The sequence below is a fragment of the Parus major genome, chromosome 2 (genome assembly GCF_001522545.3).
Source record: "Parus major isolate Abel chromosome 2, Parus_major1.1, whole genome shotgun sequence".
Taxonomy (NCBI): Eukaryota; Metazoa; Chordata; class Aves; order Passeriformes; family Paridae; genus Parus; species Parus major.
In genome coordinates, this window is record NC_031769.1 from 72,111,713 (window position 1) to 72,135,727 (window position 24,015).

The following is a 24,015-nucleotide window of genomic DNA, read 5'->3' on the forward strand; positions in this document are numbered from 1 at the left end:
GTAAATTCAGATTTGTTGTGGACATTTACAGAAAATCACTGTTGTATGACTTGCACTGTATCTAAAACTTTGCAATTATTACATAATAAATGAATAATAATGATTACTGGAATAATGCTCCCCGGACATTAAGAACCACAAAGTCTAACAGGAAGTCTTCCATAAAGGAAAGCTGTCTGTCACACAGAGGAGGGTACAGTGTACTTTCAAAACCCATTTACAAATAAAATTTGTTCCCTGGAGCCACTCACATTGGATGTCACTCAGAGTACACTTGTTCAGATCCATGTCAGTGTGCAGCAAGGACCAGCTGCTCTCTAAGGGGCCGGGAGCTGTGAGCCAAGGGTGACCCAAGGCCTGGCAGAGCTCTTCCCGACAGACACTATCCCTCAGGATCTGACTATGGTGAGCAAAACCTGGTGCTGTAACAGGGTGTTAACAGTCCTGGGAAGACAAGTGACAAGTTGGTTTCAGAAACTCTCCAGGAACAGATCAAGGTGGCAGGAACTGGGGCTGGAGAAAGACCCTGAAGTCCATTCTGGGGACAGGGCTGGAGACCAGCGCTCCTATGGGGCAGGGCACCGAGGGCCTCAGACTCAGATGAAATTTTTTTCCAGGGTCCATGTGCAGGATTGGGATCTTCCAGGGGAGACTGGGAAAAGCCAGTGGTGTCTGGTATTGTCCTAAGAAGCCCTAACAATGTGTATAAATCTGTCTTCATATGTGAAATAACTAATGACAATAGCATTTTAAGAATAATTAATTAATTGGTAAATAAATAAATTAATTGAGATGATTGGTGGAGGTTAAACTCCTCAGAACTTACTCATTCTAGGACATTTGAAACCTCTTTATTTTGAAGGCTGTCCGCTGAAATATAAGAGACTAAGAAGTAAATCAAACAAGCCACAATGCCCAGAACAACTCAGAAGAAAACTAAAAACTCGTGCTCATGATCATGAAGTGGCAAAAAGTAGCTACACAGGTGTCATGCAGAGATGTAAGTCACTACAGCACATAAGTAGCTTGACTGTTTAGAAAATGTCAGAGAATTGGATAACTGGCTTTCTTTCCAACAGCTCAAAAGAAGCTATTCCTCAAACCTAGACAGCACAAAGTTGCTGAGGACAGAAATGCCAGTGTCCCTGCAATTTTACTGTTTGCTGCCTTTTACTTTTTCATTTAGGGAACTTTCAAACTGATGTTGCCAGAAACCCTCCTGTATATACAGACTGATTCAGTCTTTTAATCCATTAAGGCCTTCTTTTTTTCAATATTGTACTTCTAAAAATCAATGTTCACCCATCATTGTAAATATATTTATAGGATAATTAGCAATGTAGAACTCCAGCATTTCTTTCAAGCACAGCATTTCTTTCAAGCACAGTCCCAGTGTAGCAGTGATTGTTTTAGACAAAAAGAAAAAGGATGGTCTATCTAGTCCCCAGCTTTGAAGAAACGGGTTCTTGAGGCTTTCAGCCACCCTGACTTGCACCAGAACTAAATTATACTGGTCTCCTTAAAATTACAATGTGGCTAGAAGCAGAGGGGATCACAGGGGCTGTGTGTTCTGTAAGAAATCTGTATGATTTCTGTCTGTTAAAGTAAAGGAAATAATATTTTCTTCTACAATTCTGTCCTCCTCTTTCAAACTTACTCAGTTAAGGATGTGACAGATTGGCAAGCTGATACAGGGATGTTTGAAAGCAGTTGCACAACATTACAAGAATTTCAAAAGCTTAGCTGATTTTTTTTTCTATTTTATTTGAATGCTTCATCATTATTAACCAGCATGCTGTTTTTACTTGTGGATATAATCTTTGTATCATATGGAAGGATACTGAAAATCTTGAGTAATAGTAAAACATGTCTTATGGTGCTCATTGATATGCAGAAGTTAAATCACCAGCCAGCAATTGAAAAATAGAAATGATCACATCAAGAATGAAGTATCCCAGGGAGAGAATTAATGTCACCATAATTACATGGTTCATACTGGAGAATGTGTGGTTATTAGCAGTTCTAGGGAGCTAATTAAGCAAGTCAAAATTCTTTTTAAACCAGTTTAATCATGAGAAAAGGTGTTCCCTTGGCTCTGAACAACTAACTAGCGTACACGAATTCAGAATTCATGGGTACATCAAAAAGAAAGGAAAGATGATAATTGTACTGTGCTAATCTGAACTACCTTCAATTTAAAAAGTGCTGGCTAATAAAAATAGAATTCATCAAATTGTTTGCTTTGGCAAAACGCAGCAAAGACTGCTGCTGTTCATTAAGTCTCAGTGCTTTTTTACATAGTGTGTACAAATTTATCATGATTGACTACATTGTGCTTTTCCATCATATCAACAAAGTTATTTTGAGGCAATCTCTCTCTCTGCCTTGCCTGATTCACTCAGAGATATCAAACTAAAGCAAGGAAGAATGTGTCATGGAGAGGAAAATGGCACTTAGGCTTATAGAAGTCACCAGAACCAAATTCAAAGTGAATCATGTTGAAGCAAACAAAACCTCCTGAAATATTTTCAGAGTCTCTTTGTGGTGTCCTGTTCCACCCCCCACCCCTTCCAGCATACTGGTTGTTGGCTACTGGGACTGAGAAAATGTTGGCTAACTCATGAATATCTCTCTGAATGCCAGCATTGACTGTGCCTCATTGTGATGCAGGAGCTATAAGAGTAACTGGATTTTCCTTTTACCTTAGCCTCTAAGCACACACAGAGATTTGTGCCTCTCTAGATAATATGGTTCTCAACTACCTTACTCTGTTTAAAATACCTGCCTGGAACCATAATTTTAATTTGTTCCCTTTTAGAAGTGGTCAGTAGCTTACTTAACATGCAAGTTTGTTGTTAGATTCCATGTAAATAATCTTGTGATTATAGTGTTGTGCAATAAAATAAATCCACTGTTGTAAGAAATTATATTCTAGAGAGTAATATGAACAGCATTCAGATTTTTTGTTATTCTGCTCTCATTTATGTCAGCCAGTGCCTCATAATAACAGTCATGCCATTTCTGTTCTGGGATTCATCACAAAATCTTTGCAGTTCTAATCTTAAATGATTTTTCAATGTGTAATTGTAGATATTGTCTTTACTGAATCTCAAAATCCTACAAATGAAATATGATTATTACTAAAGGATGAGCAATGAAGGAGTTTAGGGCATTAAAAATACCCTTAAGATTATGCAATTTGTAAATTCCAGAATTATAAACAATGAAATTTAGCTGATAGAATATACTTCAAGGATATATGTCTTCTTACATATAGTTTGAAATGCATGGAATTATTAGAATATTACACAGACTTAATAATTTTTTCCTAGCCCTATTGATAAAGAAAAATGATGAATCAGAAACATGGGTTGAGAATTAATTGGCTTTTGTGTACGTAGGTGAAAAAAGAATATGGATGTGGAGGAATGGTGAAGTGAAAGTTGACATGAAATTTTAAACATGTTACTCAGCAGCAGGTGGATGATACATATCCATAAACTAAGATCAGACACAGAAGAAATACATGACAGAACTTTCTTTGCCACAGGTAAGCTACACAATGTGCTACACAATGTGGAGTTGTGTCAGTAATTAATAGGATGCTTTTATTATTAAAAGCTACATAAGGCAATACCTATTCACCAAGGTATCTACAGTTGTCTCACATTATCTGACTTTAAGCTTCTAAAAACTAGTTCTCTAATCCAGTTTTTTTGTTCTTTCTCAAATTAGTGGAGAAAGCATAATGACTCTTCGCATTCTCTCATAGATTTATATTTTTCTGTGGAAACTGATCTCTTTATTGACCACAAGTGGAGCTAATAACTCTGCCAAGTGGCTCAAGTTATGTGATATGAAACCTACTCAAATCAAGAAGAAGTTAAACTAGATAAGGTCTTAAAAGGAAGAATACAAAGACTAGCAGTTTGGTAGCAAGCCAATCTACATAATAAATAACAGAATAAAATGTTACATAGATTGACATAATTTAAAAAACTGATTGCAATTATTTTTATAATGATTTTTGAAAGTAAATAGTTAAGCCAATTATCTCAGAAATGTCTAATTTCATATTCTATTGCGAAACCTTGGAAAATGCTGGTAAGCGTATGGTTTCAGGTAATATACTTCTAGTGAATTAATGCATACCTGAAAATGTATTCATGCTGTACATTTTTTTATTGGTACTCATATAGAGCTCTCAAATATGTTATTCTGTTTCCTTTCTTTTTGTCTTTGTTCTACAAGAATCTGATTCATCCTACTCAAGTTAAAAGCATTTTTCCATTTATTTTGACACAATTTGGATCAATGCCATACATCTCTTTCGTTTTAGAAGCAAAAATGAATTTTAATCACCAAGAACTTGTAAACGTGTCATTATATAGTCAGTTGCTTAACAAATATAAAAATAAACCTTCTGCCATTTATCTCAGAGGCATATTCTAATAACCTATATATTTTAAAAACATTGAGGAATAAGTTATTGATGAAAAAGCTCCAGCAGTGTAAAGACTAAGCAATAAATTTGCTAATGTTTAGTTAATCAGTTCTCTTAGCTATTTTAGATGCTTACACTACATGTTATTTTGGAGTTTGTTTTTGTAATTATCAATCAATATCTTTAATACAGTTTACAGTAGACACCAAAAATTAGATTTGCTTGGCACTGAAAAGGTAATTACCAATTATTTCTTTGTACAGTAAAAGTATATATAACCATAAAAATACCAGCAAAAAAAATCTGTATTTTTGTCTCATTGTTTTAAAAGATATATAGATGATTGTTATTAAAACTGAAAATTGGAATTTATTTCAACTTTATTTTGGACATGTGAATTCATAATGGTGAACTTGAGGAGAATTACTCTGAGTAGCCTGATACTTCCTTTCTGTGAGGTTTCAAGAAAGTTTTCACTTTGATTCCTATTGAAAGGTAAAAAGATAAAAAGAAAATTACTTAGAAAATATAGAATCATATAATCACAGAATCACAGGATATACTGAGCTGGAAAAGACCCATAAGGATCACCAAGGCCAACTCTTCCTTGCCTTGTAACAGGACCCATCCTCAAGAATCACACCATGAGCCTGAGAGCATTGTCCAAATGCTTCCTGAGCCCCCTTACACTGGTACTGGAACCACTTCCCTGGGGAGCCTGTTCCAATGCCCAGACACCCTCTGGGTGAAGAACCCTTTTCTAACATCCAAGCTAAACCTTCCCTAACACAACTTCAGGCTATTTCCATGTGTCTTTCCACTGATCACCACAGAGAAGGAATTAGTGACTTCCCCTCCTTTTTCCCTCACAAAGAAGTTGCAGACTGCTATATTACAGAACAATTGAGAACATATATGTGCATTTTTTCCCTTACTGATCGTTGCATTCTTCAAAAGCCTGTTAGCAATTAAAGGCTGATGCATACATTCTTATTTTGACAAGATTATGGCCTCTTTGAACAAGAGAGCCTTGGCATCCTGAAAGCTCTTTCCTAGCACAGAATGCTTGCGTCTCTTCTATTCTTTGCAAACAATCTGGAAGCCTGGAGTCACCAAATCCTAACTATCAGTAGGAATGCTCTCAAGACTTAGGAAGTCTTGAAAACTATATTATTCTCAATCGTCTTATGTTAATTAAGTTGAAAAAAATGTTGACTTGAAATAGCACTTACAAGAATAGTCCATAATCAGCTTATTTGTTTTAAGGTAGGAAAACATTTTAATGTCTTATTGAATTTATAGGCTAAGCAGACTAAGTATTTAAAGTTGGAATCTGGATTATTGTATGTTAAACAGTAGATGACCATTTTTAGCCATAAATGCATGAGATTTAGGATGAATTGTTACAGTAACATAAAATGTCAAAGGACTTAAAAGGTTTAACAAGATCTTGAGTGCACTTTGGAACATTAGAAAACTTTCTTCATTTCTGTTTAACAGAATTGTGTAATATTCTGTCATCCAGAAATTTATCTTGACTATTGAAGGCATTTTGCATGTTATAAAGTAATTTCGGTTTTGTTTTACATATAAGTAGGATTTTTAAAATAATAAAATAGCAGAATAATACCAAAATAGGACATTTTTATAACTACTTTAGTATTTGTATTTATTCATGTATCTTATTTTCTTTTAACAAAATGTGCCAAAAGTAAAAAAAATAATGAAATAAGGTCTTGAACAACAGCTTCTGTTTACATTTTTAAAATCATAAATAAAATTCACAGTCCAAGAACATTACACAGTCTTGTGAGATGAAACTGGATCTCAAAGAGACAAATTTTTGTCCATAGTAAAAGTAGTGGTTTTATTAACAACTTCTAGCTTTAAAAAATATTTAATGATAAAGTAACTTTCTCCTTCATCTTCACCTTATCCAATCTTATGTCTACAAAAAAATTGTAGTATATGTGTATAATCAAATCTAAGGGAAATTCATTAAAGAAGTAGAATGTTCCCAAAAATTCTGAAGGTTGCATGAAATTAAAATTATTTTTATTATTTTTCAATTGACAGTCTTAATATTCAGTTCATGTTTCACTATGGATAGTTATTTAAAAGTCTATGTAAATGGATTTACTTTTTGCAAGAAATATATTATTATAAGACCTTAATCATATTTAATTTCACATGTTGGTTATGTTAAATTGCTATATAAGTAATTATATTTCATTAATATATTATAGCTATTACAATTATTAATTTAAATAATTGGGGGTGATGATAAAGCAATATACACCATTTACCCAGTTCTTTACATGGGAAGTAAAAAAATCCACAACAGCAAAAATCCTGTTGAACTAGAGAAGATAACAACTTTTCTACTTTATTTCTTTACTGGTAAGTTTTTCCAGTAAAAGCTACTCTTGCTGTGCTTGAGAAAAATCTCAAGAGAAATAGAACATATATAATTCCAAAAGACTGTCTCTCCTATCCCTGTGTAGACAAGAGGGATAAGTGAATTACGTTACAGAAGGCTGATAAAAGCTTCCATAAAAGTTATTGCAATATAACCAATAAACCCTCAGAAAGAAGAATTAATAGTAGAGAGGATTAGACACGTTTTGAATGGAGCACATAGCAGACTTACTGTCTTGATACCTATTTTATTCTGGTCTCTGTGTGGGATACAGAAGAAACAACATTCCTTTGCTTGCAGTGGAAGACCAACAGACACAAATCTCTTTTCATTTGTCAATACAGAATATCCTTTGTTTGCAAATATATTCTTCAAGTTCAGAACTACCAGACAAAGCAGATAGGAGCTTCTCATCAAAGGGACATGTAATCATCCTCAAGAAAACAACTTTACATTTTAAAACACAGAGTGTGACAGACAGAAAACAAATGCACATTAAAAAATTTCAGTCTTTCAGTGAATTGAGTGAGGCATGTCTTAGATTATTTAGAAATGCTGAACATATTTGGTTGAGTAGAGAAGAGGAAATACTTAAAAATTAAATTATAAAAAAAATAAATCCAGAAACAGAGCAAAGAACAGAAAACAAACCCCAACAAATCAAACCCAGAAAAAAAAATCCAGAGTGGAGAAAGCATGCCCAAAGTAGAATAACTAAGGGTGTTTTTAAAGAGCCAACCAAAACTACATTTTTGAAAGAGAAGATGGAATGATATTATGAGAGCAAAAGGCTGGTCTGCAGCCTCTTAGCTATAAAATGAAAGAAAAAACAGCAACACTCTTTCCTTTGACAACATTGTCATGCTTGAAGAACTCAATTTCCAAGTGCAATGCCTGGTAGGAAGAAGCTTTCAAGCAATTCTAAATATAAAGAAAAGTTTAAGGATGTAGTTGATACTTCATTAGGCTTTAATTGTGCACACATTATTACAATTGATGACAATTCCTCAAGATGAAAGAAGGTGAGAGGAGGTGAGAGTCAGCTTCTGAACAGGGGTTTCAGATGGGAAATAGAAGATCTATGGTGAATTTCTAAGTGCACATACTCTCTTGGGTCTACCAAAATTCTGTGCCTCGAGAATATTAAGGGAAGAGTAGGTATATGGTTCCTGGATAATATAATGATAGAGGAAGCAATGTTTGTGAGATTTTATGGAGTGTATTCCACCTTGTAAGAGAATGTAGGCATTAGTTTTAGATTTATGGAATAAAAGTGAAGGGATATTTTTTACAGGATGATGAAGCAAACAGATACCTCCTTTTCAGGAGGTATCAAGTGGCAAGTATCCTGACTATATAAGATTATTTTAATTCGTGCCTTACCTTCCCCCTTCTTTCCTTCCTCTGTATTACTTTCATAATGTGAAATTATCCTTCAGTCTTCTAAAAAAAAAAAAATGAAAAAAAATCTCTGTAGAAGTTGTAGGAACCACTCCTCACACTGAAGTGTAGTTCAGAAAATCATGACAAATTGAATAAATTCTGGTTAGAAATATTGTTCTTTTGGTATATGCAATGTAACTTTAGAACATTTTGTAATGGATTTTATGGAATCACCTTTCTCAGAGGATTGGAAAGGTGGGATATCTTTCTCTCAGGAATGATTGAAGTGTTTTCAATTTTATCTTTGTCTTTGGACAGATTATTTTTCAAGGTTATCTGATAAGTCTAGAGTTTTGTTTATTTGTTTGTTTAAGATCTACTGCAGAGGGCAAAAATTAATTGAATTGTATGGAGATAGCAAAGTGCTAGCACAGGAATTGCTTTTACACTGTTTTTGTCACTGTGTTTCCAGATACAGTTGTATTGCATGTAGATAAACTTTCAATTACCATTAAATAAAAGGGAAAAAATCTGCAGACTTTTAAAAATAATCTAGAATATCATGAAGGAAAACTATATAGAGAGACAGTGGTAAGCAAAGACAGTTGTGTAATACTTTCTAACAGTATGAATAAACTTAAAGAATTTCAAAGTAGAGGAAAAAATACTCCACTTATGCCTGTACTTATTAAACATCCTTACCAAACCTCATTAAAAAGAAAAAAAATTAAAGAACTGCAAAGTGTTAATCTAACCACAGAGTAGAGGAAAAAAAAGAATAAAGTGCTACTTTGGAGGCTTTGTAATCTCTTTAAAGGTCATAAAGATATGAAATTCAGTAAGTCACATGTACCCAGTAGTGATGTACTGAAGATCCCATAAGGAAAAGAATTAAAAATGAAAACTCTGGTTTGTGTCTTTAAAAGGAGTTAAAAAGATTTTAAGTGTGATTATTTCCTAGTATTTACATATGATGTTCAATTATTAGCTGTAGAGTCCTCAAAGCATAACTAAAATTACCTCTTGAATTTAAGTACTTGTAGATACAAACAGATGTGTTAAATATCTGGACAGGATTTCACTCTCATTTGCAATTATCTTGCTGTAACAAGATTAACGATTTATAAATTCTTATCAAGTAAGCAAAAAAAAATCAAAATCCCATTGAGACTTTGATAATAGCTGTATCAATGAAATGTAATTAAACTATTTTTTAGTAAAAAAATATTTTCTGAGTTTGACTTGATCTATCAAAATGGCAAGATAAACTGAATATGGAAATATATTTGATTTTTTTAAAAAGTAGTAATAAGCACTATGGATTTAGGTTGCCAGTTTTCTGTTTTAGGAATACCTAAAAATCACTATAGATGAAGTAGTTGTTGGTCAGTTAACTGTTTCCTTTAGACACAAATACATTTATATTGTGTCATTTTTTTATACTTATATATTAAATTGATACACTTCTGAGGTTGCCGAGAGTATTTTTTATTATTATTTTTTAAAAAATCAAATATTTTGAAATATTGCTGAATTTAATTTACTTTCTTTTTTTTTCTAATCGTTTTCTTTTTTTTTTTTTTCCTCTATAACACCATTCTGTGCTGAGAAATTGCAGGTTTTTCCAGTTTCAGTAATTTATTTGGAACTGGTCAGTACTCATCACAAATCATTTATCTGTGCTCTGTGTTAAGGGTGTTGATGACCACAGTTGGTTCAGAGTGAACTCTGCATCCTCATTTATCATAAAATGCATCAGCAAAAAGGAAACAACTTCCAGATGAGGCAAAAGTTTATTTTCTTCTATTCAAGGTGATTACTTTCCTCACAGCCTACCAAAGGTCTTCATGGGCTGATATAAACCAGTGTAAACCAGGCACTGTGGCTGTCCTGCCTTGTGAGTAAAGATATCTTTGACCTCAAGAAACATCTGTTACAGGGAACTATTGTGGTTAAACCCCAGCCAGCATCTAAGTACCACACAGCTGTTTGCTCACTGCCCCCTCCCAGTGAAACAGGGAGGAGAAGAAAAGAAGTTTGCATTTTTAATCAAAAGTGAAAGGGAGAAGGACTGTTCTTCATTCACCATTATTTTTAATTTATTCTTTAACAGTTTAATAGTTTAAGCCTGCAGTCTAATTCATGTGTGCCATTACAACGGTTTGATTTCATCTTAGTTCATTTTGGCTTTGATAGGTGCAATGCTGGCTCATTTATTCCTGTAGGAACAGCTGTCCTCTGGAAGACTGCAAGTGATGTATGAATTCATGAGAAGGGTGTCATGATTGTCCCTGATGGCCTAAGAGTGGAATTTAGATCTGTTCCAGGTATTCCCAAAAGATCTATGAAATTTATCAAAAACTTCAGAAACAGTATAAAGAAAAAAGTATTATGTATTCTTTTATCTGGGATATGGAAGTTACTTCTCTGAGTGATGGCAGCTGAACTACAGCACTAGAGCAGAAAAACAGAACTCTTTTTTAACACCTATATAAGGTCATGTGAACATCATCTCATGAACTGTTTTTTTGTTGTTGTTTTTTTGGGGTTTTTTTTTAGTTAGTTTGTGGTTTGATGGGGCTTTGTTTGTCTTTCTTAGGTCATATTTTGAAATAGAAGGAATAGACAGATTGTTCTCTTACTTTGTCAGTGGTGACATAAGGCCAGGTTAGGTGGGGCTCTCAGCAGCCTGACCTAGTGAGAGATGTCCCTGCCCATGGCAGAGGGGTTGGCACTAAATTAAATTTATGGTCCCTTCCAACCAAATCCATTCTATGATTAATATTAAACTTTAGATCAGATAGCATGAGACCAGAAAGAGAAGCTTTTAGGACTAGATGGAGTTACAATACTTCTTACACTACTGTTGTTGATTTTAGGAAAGCTGTGAAGACTGTACAGATATTTTTCAAAGTGTAAAAGAAGATAAAATTAATTGCAATCTGCTTCCCCATTTTTGGACTTATGTCAGCAGTGGTGTTGTAAATAAAAAATAATCCTGAAATTAAAGCATTTAAGTATGTGCTAGACTTCAGACTCCTGGCTAAAATAATGATTAAATCATGATATAACTGAGTATGTGCTTAAGGAAGTTCCCTGTGCAATGATAAGATGCAACCACAGTGATAACTATTCAGAGGGAAATACAGACAAGCACAGTAGGTTTGGATTTGGTTGGAGGTTTTTTCCATTAAAAGTGACGTCTATAAGTTCTCTATTTCAAGTTGCTTATTAACATTGATACATTTAATGAAAATATATCAAAACTACAACTGGATTTTCATAGTCATGTGGTTGAAATTCATAAATCTATATAGGCAAATTTATGTTCCAAAATGTCTACTTTTTAACATCTTTTAGCACCTTTGTGAGTCTGACTTCAGATAGGTAATGATCTATAATGAAAATATGCAGTCTTAGCATATTTGATGAAAGTGTTTGTTCATTTGAAAGTCCTGTTTCATGTGTTTTGTGCCTGAAACTGGATATAACCCATTTTCTATTTTATGTCTTTTTTTATAAAAATAATTAGCATTACAAAGGAAGAAACCACTCAGTCATCAAGATGTTCCTCATGAATGTTTTAATTTCACAGGATAACACTTCTCTTTGGAAAAGAATTCTTCAATAATACTTCAATTAAGTTGAAGACTGCAACTAGGAAAAGTTCCATTTTTATACAAGAAGACCGAACTGCAATTTAGACTTTTTCATTATTGATCATGCTGTGTTATCTTGAGAGTTTGTTCTGTGTAGCTTGAAAGTGTACCAGCATTAATTTTTTTTCCATTTGTTTCCATGGCTGATACAATGTCATTGTGGTTCAAAAAGCTCTGCTCCATCTTCCTTTAATACATCTTTAAAAAATGCTTGACTATTTTAAATAGATTTGATATTATATACTTTTCTTATCTGCCAAAACTTTGTGCGCTAGTGAAAATGTATTTTAATGACAATACAGAACTGATTGAGTTTGATTTTTAATATTTGGGTAGGAAAAAAGACAGAAGAATAATATTTTCCCTCTTTTGAGTCAATGAACTGGGCACTGAAAAAACTGCAGAATACCCTTAACGCCCACTGAAGGAACTGTGAGATAAGACTGCTTAATCCCACAGGAAAAACTAATAGTCATCAACTAGATTGTTCTCACCCCTTTCTTAAGATTTCTTCCCATATAAATTAGTGCTCAATGAACATGAATCTTCTTCTGGCATTTCTGAGCCCACATCTTCAAAATTTTTAAAATAAATTCTCTTTTACTTCCCTAGAATAATGTAAAATAAAACAACCATGTTCTGATTAAAAAAAATTAAAATCTAGTATTTTTAAATTCAGAAAAGTATTATTCCTTGCATTTATAGGACATTCAGTCTTCAGGTAGGCTTTGAATGGATTGTTTAAAATACTTTTTTCTTTGTTCTACTGTATTTCTTTTTATAACTGTTTTATCCAATCAAGTATTATCAATCTAGTTAATGGGCTTTCTAGTGTAGTGAGCTGCAATAATACTTATGAGGACCTGTATAGGTGTCAGACACTTTCTCATTGTATGACATTTTCCTATGTTTGTTCTGTTTGCAGGGACAGGAATACTGACAGGTAAGTGCAGTTATTCCCAGCTTTATAAAGAAGTATGGGTTGGGGTTTTTTGGGTTGTTTTTTTTTTGTTTGTTTGTTTTTGCTTTTGTTTTCTTTTGTAAGTGAAGAGCATGAGTTTCTCTAATCTTCATTGGGATTTGATAAATTAAAATCATTGGGAACACTGTAATTTGTTTTCCTTTACTGCTTCAATTAATTTCCTTTTTATATTGCAGATGCACATATTTGTTTCTAAGATGATGATAGTGTACTGTGTAAGGAGAGAAGACAGATTCAGAGGAGCGCTCATGAGGGGAAAAAAAAAAATGAAAGAGGGAATGGATATTGGGTTTGCATGGGCAGGTTTTGGTAGTGGAGAGGACTACAGGGATCACTTCTCTCAGAAGCTGCCAGAAACTTCCCCCATGTCCAGTACAGTCAATGCTGGCCAGCTCCAGGACAGATCTGTAAGTGACCCAGACAAGACAATCAGAAATGGTGGTAATGCTCTGTGATAACATATTTAAGGAAAAAAAAATAAATATTGTGCAGATGTAATTGTATCCAGAGAAAAGGGGGGTGAGAATATGTGAGGAGCATCCATGTAGACATGAAGGTGAGTGCAGACAGAAGGAGAGAAGGTGTCCTGATGCTGGAGTTGAGATTCTCCTGCAGCCTGTGGTGCAGACCATGGTGAGGCAGCTGTGCCCCTCAGCCCATGGAGGAACATGGGGTTGCAGAGACCCATCTACTGTTCATGAAGAAGACCCACACAGGAGCAGATGGATGCTTGAGAGGAGGCTGTGAATACATGGGGAACCCAGGCTGGAGCAAGCTCCTGGGAGGGACCTGCAAATCCATGGAGCAGGTTTCCTGGTAGGAATTGTGTCCCCATGGGAGACCCACACTGGAACAGCCTGGAGAAGTTCATGGAGAACTGTCTCGTGTGGGAGGGACATCACACTGGAGCAGGAGAAGGACTGTCCATGAGCAGCAGTGTTCTTAAGCTATTACCTCTCAGTATCCTGCTCTGATTTTGTTTGTAACAAATTTGATTAATGTCTCTAATTTGTGTCTGTTTTGCCTGTGATGGTATTTGGTGAGTGGTCATTATTTCTCGTGGTCATTATTTCAACTCATGACCACTTTGTTGCATTTTCTCTCTCCTGTCCAGCTGAGGAGGGCAGTGAGAAAGAGGCTTTGGTGGCATCCAGCCAGGGTCAAAACACTGCAATTTTTTGGTGCCAAAACCTGGGAAATCATGAGGATTTTGAGAATAAGGATAGTTATCATGGGGGATAACGAGCAAAAAAAGTACTGAACAATGTTAGAGTGGAATGATTATGGGGAATTTTGGTTTTATTTTTGGTGAAGGAACAACAGGTAGATTTTGTGAAAATTATGCACTTCCATTTGGTGGTGTGACGATGTTATTTTGGTTTTTATGGAGGGAGTTTTTCTGTTGTTTTGGTTGGTTGATTTTGTTGATGTGAGTGAAGGTTGTGTGATGACTGTGGATTTTAATATTAATTCTTAAATATGGGATTTACAGAGAGCGGGGGTGGAAGCCCTCTCTCCTACTCCTCACCTCCCAGCAGTGCAGGCTGTTATGGGAAAATGAGCTCCATCTCAGCCAGACCCAATACAAAGGATATTCTGTGATGGACAAGAAATACCATAGTTTCAAAGCCTAGCACAATTGGATTAAAGTGAATGCATTTGAAAGATACCATTGTTCCTGGCAGAAAGAAAGAGTGAGCAGTAAGAGTATTTTTTTTCAAAAAACATCAATGAAAAACCTAACCATTAACTATTTTACCATGTATTTACAAATCAATTAATAGTTAAATTGACCAAAAAATACTTTATGAGAAAAATAACCTAGATCAGTTTAAGAGAAGTGAACACAAAATCAGACATCAAATGATATTAAAAAAAATAACTCCACATAGTAGACAGTTCTTCTGTAGAGCTATTTTAAGTTAGTACATAGCATACCCTTTGGATGCTTTGTGGGAGCTATTTCTCTCATTTTATTTTTAAAACTGCACTAATTATCTGAGAAAATCTAATGTAGCAAAGCCTGACTTAATAAACATAATTATTATCTTTCCTCACTTTGCATCATTTCAGGAGTCTTGAGAGTAACAAACACATCAGAAAATCAATTTGTTCTCCTATAGTCTGTCTCAAAACATATTAATACATGTATAGATACTGTTCCTTTACATCAGAGGAAAATATTACCTTTGTAATTTTCCTTGTCATTGAGAATATTGTTTTACAGACCGAACACAAAGGGAAACAAATCCTCCTGATTCCAAAGACTGAAATCCAGACACTGAAAAATGAAACATTTGGTTTAGTAGCCTTATTTTAAGAGTTGGTCAGGCTATTAAAAAGTCAATTAATCTGAAGTCCTTCAAAGATTAGATACTGAAAAAAATCTAGGGAAAAATCCTAAAATACCTGCACGCATTCACACATTCCTCCCACTCAAGTCAACACTGGTCTTCAAACAGAGTCTGCTTCCTAAGAAATGTCTATGACATTGCAAAATCCTTCTTCAAAAAATTGTCATGAACCATACTGATAATTCCAGATCTATATGTAAACATAGAGAAAAAAATAGATGTATTATCCCCTAAGAATCCCCTTAAGTTATTGATATTATACAACTAATGCCTAAAGAAAAAGTAACTATTATTAATTTCTTTCTTTTTGCAAGGATACTACAAATATTACTTACTTGATCCAGAGTGCAACATCCAATTACTAAGCACTGAAAGTATAGAAATAAAACAGATTATTTTTGGAATTAATTATTTAACTAGAGGATTTATATAATTTTACACTACTTTTATTCTTTCTATCTAGTCCAGCTATTTTCAGCTTACTCAAACACATAGTCTAGTATAGGCAGAAATAAGAGACATTCATATTGAAAGAATTGCACCATATAGAAAGGATTACATAACAAATATTTTTGTCTAACATCAGTTGAAATATTTGGAATTTATATTATATTGAAGACTTTTTTCTCTTCATCTGGATTTAAGAAATTATGTATTTACAATATGAAGTTTAAAAAAATAATTGAAACTGATATTTTGAAAATTATTTCAGTTTTACATAGATATAATTTTTAACCTCATAAATGTTGAGGGTTTTTTGTCTGTATTTTGATATTCACCCTGATATAGTGAACAAAGTGTGGACCTGAGCTGATACAAATTTTACATGGATTTTCTTAGTTTTGCCCTTTTCCTCATAATGAAACTACATAAAAAGGTGAAAAAAAAAAGCTAAGAATCTAATGCAGACTTGTTAAACCATTCTTCTTCACAGGCAAAAGAAAGAAAAAAGCAAAAGACATTAAAAATAAAACATTAAGATTTACATTTATGATATTAATTTTGCTTTGTTGTGTTTTTTTTTTTCTTTTTTATAATACTATTAGGCATTAAAACTACAATGAACAATTTGATGTTATTGTAGAGGGAGCTCATTTTTACTCTAATATTCAGTCTAGTTCTGAAGATCTCTTATTACTGGTTAGAATTTATTTAACTAATTATTCTAAGTAAGTACTGTGTATTGAAAGGAACAGAAGGTCTGCAGACATGAGTATAATGCAAACTCAGAATCTTATGTTGCACCTATTTTGTTTTGATTTTTTTCTTTCTAAGTACAGAGCTCAGGTCCACTCTATTTTCTGTAGCCTTCTTCTGTTATTCTTCTTGTCATATTTCCCCTGGAACTTTATGTAGTCTTTCCCATTCAGCAGAAATTATTCCAGACACATCATATGGAACTATACTCTTTCAAATCATCATCTCTTCTTTTCCTTGTAAGTTCTGGGCAAAGAAGCTACATCATTTAACATCTGGACTTGTCTCTTCATTTGTGACTATGTATCCTTTCGGTGTCAGTAGTGTCTTGATTTACCATCATTCACACACCACATCTCCTACTGGTGGTCTCTCTAAAAGTTAGCACCAGTTCTTGTTCTGTTTCCAATGGCAATTTTGCAGTCATAGTGCTCCCAGGTTAGACACTTCCATTGTCTTAGTGAGAGTCCATATTAGAAAAACTTTCCAAAAGCATTTCCTTGAATTATGAGATTAAAATCATGAGATACTAAAGCATTCTGGTAAAACCTACTATTCTGTACAGTTTGGGGTGTATTGTTCCATCCTCCGAACTGGTCAAAGGGATGTTCCATACCATATAATGCCTGCTCAGAGCTGAAAGCTAAGAGAAAGGAGGACTGGGAGGAACATTTGTTATTATAACTTTTATCTTCTGAAGCAATTGTAAGGTGTATTGAAATCCTACTTCCCAGGAAGTGGCTGGACATTGTTGGTGGGATGTAAAGATTAATCTTTTGTTTTCCTTTGCACACAGCCTTTGCTTTTGCTTTATTAAAGTACTTTAATTTTGAATGCTGTTCTTTTCCATCTTATTTTCTCCTCTCTCAGTCCTGTTGAGGAAGGGGTGAAGCAACAGCTTGCTAGGCACCTGACTTTCAGCCGTGGTCAACCCACCACATTATCACACTTGGTTTTCCCTTGGTCGATTGACCATTCCCATAACAATTTGCCACTAATATTGCTGCAAAATTTCTAAATTTTGTTGGGCTTTGGTTCTTGATACTGGCTCCAAATGAAGTAACTTAAGCCTATGGTAGAAGTTTGCTAAAAAAAGAAAGTGTGGTAAACATGCATTTCCTCCTTCTAAATAATAGCATGGTAAAACTAAGTTTTTTGACATTACGTGAGCTTCTCGGTTATTAGTGTCTGAATAAATATTTGTTTTCTCTTCAGCACCAGTAGGTTATTAATTACACTCATCAATTGTTGTGGGAATCAGGGAAATAACATTATCCCCATGAGCCCTTGTCACTCACTGTGAATGGAAGGTCATGTCAAGGCACACTGTAAGACAATGCAGAATTTCCACCTGTGAGACACGATTATTCCACCAGAGCTCGAAGTATCTTACGGGATGCAGGAATTTTGTTTGTTTCCTTGTTCTTCATAGCTGAAAAACCCTGAAACTTCTCTCAAAGGTATGTGGAACTTATGTTTTGTCAATAAATAACTTGTGTTCATTCGAAAGAGTGTAAGATACATTGTAGAGCTGATTCATCTGGGATACTGTTCAAAAGAACATACATTGTAAAGCTATTCACACAAATATTATTTGGGTTAAAAATACCAGTTTACCTGAGGGAATACACCTTCAGAATGAAAGGTAGACTTAGATTAGTGGTGAGTTGACCCTGGATAGATTACAGGTACCCACCAAAGCCACTTCTCTCTGCAACTGGAGCACAATTACATCTGCACCGTAATTCTTTTTTCATTCTTAAATATGTTACCACTGAGGCACGACCACCTTTTCTGATTGGCTCGTCCTGGGCCAGCAGGGGGTCTGTCCTGGACCTGGTCAGCATTGGGTCTGCTGGACATGGGGGAAGCTTCTGGCAGCTTCTCACAGACACTCAATCCTAGAGCTCTTCCCACTGCCAAAACCTGCCCATGCAAACCCAATGCCATAAGATAATGTAAAGCTACCTCTGCGCTGGCAAATTAGTTGTTTCCTGAACCGTATTTTTTAGGTTATTGTCTAAATTACCTTTCATCTATCAGTTTATCTCATGTTAGTGAGGGGAATCTTATGCCCAAATACAACTTATCATCATTTACAAGATTTTCAGACAGTTTTCTATATATGCATGAATATATATATAGCCATATATACAGCTACATATACATTAAAAATGTTAATTTCACCCAATGAAAAAGCCCCTATAGACATCTTCAGATCTTCATTGCAATTCCTCAAAACCCCAATTAAAATTCTGTTTTCTCATGCTATCTTCAAAGCATCTGACAATCGTTAAACTTACAGAGTTTTAAAACTACTGCCTAGTATCATCTCTGGGCTTTATTTTACCACTCATAGTCTGCAACCATCTGTCTCAGACCATCTGTTGTCTCGTCTTCTACTTAGTTTGAAAATTCTTTGGATGGGGATTGTCTTCTTGGTTCACATTTGGCAAGGAGCTCCTGTACTCTAATAGACTTTTAAAAGTATTTTGGTAATATAAATAAGAGTAAGAATCAACTTAGCTGTCAGTCAAGAAAGTATATTGCAATATAGTTCAACCAAATATAAGGAAAGAAAACATTTACAACATCTGAAAGATTTCATTCTTGTGGCAACTTTTAATGTCTTTCATTCAACACAGTTCTGTAACAGTAATTTTCAAATGTCTGTGTATAAGCAGTAAGCAATATTACAACTGACTGAGCTGAAGTCGTAATTTAGATAGCAACTTAAATCCCTAAGTTTTCTAAGATTTTATGGGCTTGTTTTCTTCTTTAAGTTTAGAGCTTCTGATTTTTCTGGAAGATCTCTTTGTATGAGTATTGATAATGTAGTTTGTGGGAATATGTTGCATTACACTCAGAGTTGTTACAGGGAAAAAAGTCTGGACTGGATTTTGGTTTATATTCACCTTGCTCAATTTATGTGGGTTGTTTAAGGGTTCCTTAATTTTATTATTCAAATAAAATATTTTTTTTATTCAAAAAATAAACCTACTAGCCATTAGGAAAGTAGAGCAGTGCACCCATACACAATTAAAGTCTGGTCAGATGTATATTCATTACCATTTCCTCCAGAAACAAATTGTCAGATATCACTTTAATTCCAAGACAGCTATGAAAAATCACCTTAATTATAGAATTCTTGGCATAGCATTTATGTTGTCAGTCAACATGATTAATTCTTATTGCTGAGTTATCAGTCTAAAAATGTATTAAATTTGTTTTTAAAATGCATTTTCATTAACTATTTTCCTGTTATGCAACTATAATATAGGATGTGCCTTTCAAAAAACTTCTTTAAAATCACCAAACATTTTTGATCACAGATTTTTGAGCTTGACTCTCATTGAGAACTTTTCCATTGAAAAACACTGAATCTAAGGAAATTGCTGCAGATTAGTCTTTAGTTTGGCCTCACAATCTGTAAAGCTAAATAAAAATTATTAGAAAATATATGTATGTATTATCTTACTGACATACATTAAAATGTTCTAGTTTATTAGAAAATGTAAAATTTTCTTTGTTAATTCACCCTTGAGCATATAATACCACTATTCTAGAAGTTGTACAGAGATCTGCTCATGAAAGTAGCAGCAGTCAAGATCTATAATAATTGATGAATTATGATATTGCAATGATATTTGCTGTCAGCATACAATCCAAAAATGCTTATGCATATTTTAGTTTTCTCTCTTGCCAGAAATATTCATATATAAAACCAGGGGAAAAAAATCCTTTTAGACCATTACTGTTGGAGAAAAAAAAATAATAAAGGTATAATACTAATTTGATATATACTTGTATAAAAATATATTTTCAGTGGTTAATGTGTTCAAATAATACCTCCAAGATAAAATTTGTAGTGGTTAAATAACAAAAGTAGGCCAGGCCATTCTCTCTGAAAATTTCCATCCCCTCCAAGAACTATGCTAAATGTGCAACCTGTGATAATGTGTTGATGATAAAATACTTTCTTTGTAATGGGCTAAACATTTGACTCATATGACTGTGTCCTGCTCTGTCAGAAACTGGTGTATGGATGAAGAAGGCTGTGAATACCAGCAAATAGAATTTACCTGACCACTATTTCAAGTAAACCAATGATTGTTTGTTTACCTCACCTCTAATTCTCTGTGGTAATGGAGGGAAGGTCAAAGACAAAAGGAATCATTTTTTTTTGGCAATATGATGAAATTCTAGAAATAGTTGAGTGTAGAAGTATTCCAACATTATGAATTAGTGCTACTGTATTAGCTTTGTTATCTTTTAATTCACAACTGTGCATCTTATTTTTGCTTTGTCTTTTCCTTGGTTTGATAAATGCCACATCAAAACACTTAAGTAAACTGTAAAAAATATTTATAGACTTCTGAATGCCAACAATATTACTATAATTATCATATAAGTGATGAACAGCATTAAAAAGCTATTCTTATTAAGATTTTTTTTATTTAAGTAGTGAAGTTGAAAATCACCATAAAGTAACTACATACCAGAGCCACAGGAAGCAGAGAATCCAATTCATTGTGTAGGACAGTCAATTTATCTTCTTTACTCTGTAATCCTGCTTGTCATATAAAACTGTGAGGGCAATGCTATAGCTCAGTAACATAAGGCTTATTAAAAATAAAATACATTTCAACCTCACTTCTAAAGTGGTAAAATACAAATTAATTAGGATGCTGCCAAATAAATTATGCTGCTTATGCTGTATGTCTTCAACAAGTTTATATAGTCTGAGTTTTAGGTGCCTAGCTGAAGTAAACATGGAGTTTATTTGCATAGAAAGAGTCCAACTAGCACAAGACAGGCAAACCAAAGAAGCCCCCTGTTTCTTTCCTAAATCCATTTTTAAGATAATTTCCTTTGTCATATTAATATATATTATAGAATAAAAACCTTCTTAAATAACATCTCACATTTATACTTCTACTTATATATTCCCAAAGTATTTAAAGGTATAAACAAGCATGTACACAGGATTTTAATTTTTCTTCCTTTAGATAATAAAATGCTGTCACTCGTAATTGAGAGATATATGTCAGTCTTCAGCCTGTCATCTAAATACTCTTTTGTTAAATTTATTTTCATTTCTTTTCAGTGATTAACTACATTATTTAATTTTACCTATGATTTAAGAGTATATATCTTTTATCCTAATGAATGAGGATTGAAAATAAGAAATAAATTAAAAATCTCTCTAGGATCACTGCCATATGTTCTGGAAAATAAGAGTGATTACAGTGCAAAATCTAATAAAAATGGTCTTTTGTTTTCAACAAAATTTCTAAGAGTTAATTGTTTATCAAACAGTGTTACTGAGTGACACATAAAGAACAGAAACCTTTTCTGTAAGAACATACAGAGGAGTGATGAAAGGAGGAGTTAAAGACCTGGTAGCTTAAAACATTAATTTCCACACCCTTGGTGTTAGATACAGAGCTTTCCTTTGACTCAGAAATACAACTGGGAAATGCTTAAAACGAAAGTTTCTGAGAGGTTTGAAGACTCTCTTCTCCATTTTGGAAGAACCAGGGGACACAGAGGCATGATAGTTACTTATTTTGAACTTGCCACTTCTATGAGTGAAAAGACACCTAAAAATTGATTTTCACATTATAGGTAAATATTTTCTGTCTTAATTTATCTAATACATGCTTAGTTTCTGATATTTTTTGGAATGCAGAGGCTGTAAAGTTGTAGATAGTATTTAGCTGATCTCTTTTTCCCCCCACCCCAAAAAAATGTTTGGAGTTTTATTTGGGTATTCATTCCTTCACAGATCATATGATCTGGTACCCTGTTGTAAGTCATGGCAAAGAAGAAACATCCCAGAAGAGATTTTACAAGTATAGTCTACTGTTTTGGAGTAAATGAGTGACTGCAGAACCCTAGAGGTTAATAGAGGCACGGTGTTTCTCAAGACATTCCTCACGTAGCATCCACTGTGAACTCAGCGGTTTATCTTGGTACGATGTCAGGGCCCCATGCGTTCAGGTGACTGGAAAATTTAATGAGTAGGGTTACAATCTGAGGCACACCAATGTGTCTATGATATATTTGTATTTCAGGTTTTCCATGAAATTGTGAAATTATTCCTGATGTACATATGAAAGTATAACGTGACTTTTAAATAAGAAGGATCTAATTATTTCTTCTGGGCATAGTTTCTACACAATTTTTCATTCATTTCCTTGGCTGCTAAGAGCCCAGTTGTGGATCAAAGAATATTTTTTGGGAAATCAGACATGTTATCTCTTTTTCCAGTCATTTGCAATTAAGAGGTAAAATTGATAACTTTATTTCTAAGTCTACCAGTGTCCCCAGCTAACAACGTGGCTTCAGAACTAAATGTTGTAATTGGTAGATCTTAATTTTTCCAGAGCACTTGATTTTCCTTTAAGATACAATCATATGATGACAATCTCTTTTTGCATCTCACTATTTCTCTCCAGTCTGAAAATCATAAAATAATTTATGTTCTAATCTCTGTTTTTTCTGTTTGGGTCAATTGCTAATTTATTCTACTAGCTACAGCACTTCTATTTAATCTCGAAGATTCTATGACTGTTTAGAATGCAGGGTGAGCTAAGCTTCATTTGAAAAAGAAATGTAACTATTTTCTCAAAGTACAAAACCTGAATTTGCAAGTAAAATATTATATTGCATGAAGAACTGAAATGGAAGTTCATACTAAAATATGAACACTGGTTATGATGTGCTGTGGCTACCCTAACATAAAGAAGACTTTCAAAAATAGAATGCTTAAAGTTATCAAATAAGGATCTTAGGGGATCTAGAAATGCACTGAGGAAGACACAAGTTCTGGGTGGGCAACAAAGCAATGTACATAGAAGATTTGGCCTTAAATTTATATAAGGAAAATACAACCCCTATTTATTATTAAAAATGGAGTTCCAAAAAAAAACAGACCCAAGAAAGGGTTGTGTTGAAGGAGGGTTTTTCCATTCTGTTAGATACATGATACATTTGTGAGTGTTAATTCTTTCTCTTGCAGTTTAAGTACTCACCATAATATTTCATTCCAGTTAGTGATCACTTTCTTCATGAATTATATTTTGCTTTTCTAAGGAACCAAGTCTATTTTTTTAAGCCAGCATATAAGTAATATTTAATTTTATTCTGATAAAGAAATAAAAAATCTATAACAATTTTTAAATATTGAAAAATTAATTGCCCTAATTTGGATATTAGGAAAGTATTCTGTCAGGTGTCTTTCAAGGAGAAATTAATTCTCTATGAAATTTTTATTTTTTTTTCTAGGTAGCAAACAATTTTACAAGTTATAGTTCAAATGCAATAGATTTTCTGTTTTGAATTACTTCCAGTTAAAAAAAAAAGAAACAAAAAACTCTGGATATTTTTAAAATTTGAAGAGGAATTAGTTTCTCTAATATCATGAAGTGCCTAGGAGTCTTTTACAGGTAGAACAAAGCTCTATCTCACACTGCTGTCTAAGAAACTATATAAATTTTATTCTATATTTAATTTAAACTTCTTCATTAGTTATTGGGCTTGACGGTACACTCAGTGAAGTCATAGGTGAAGTC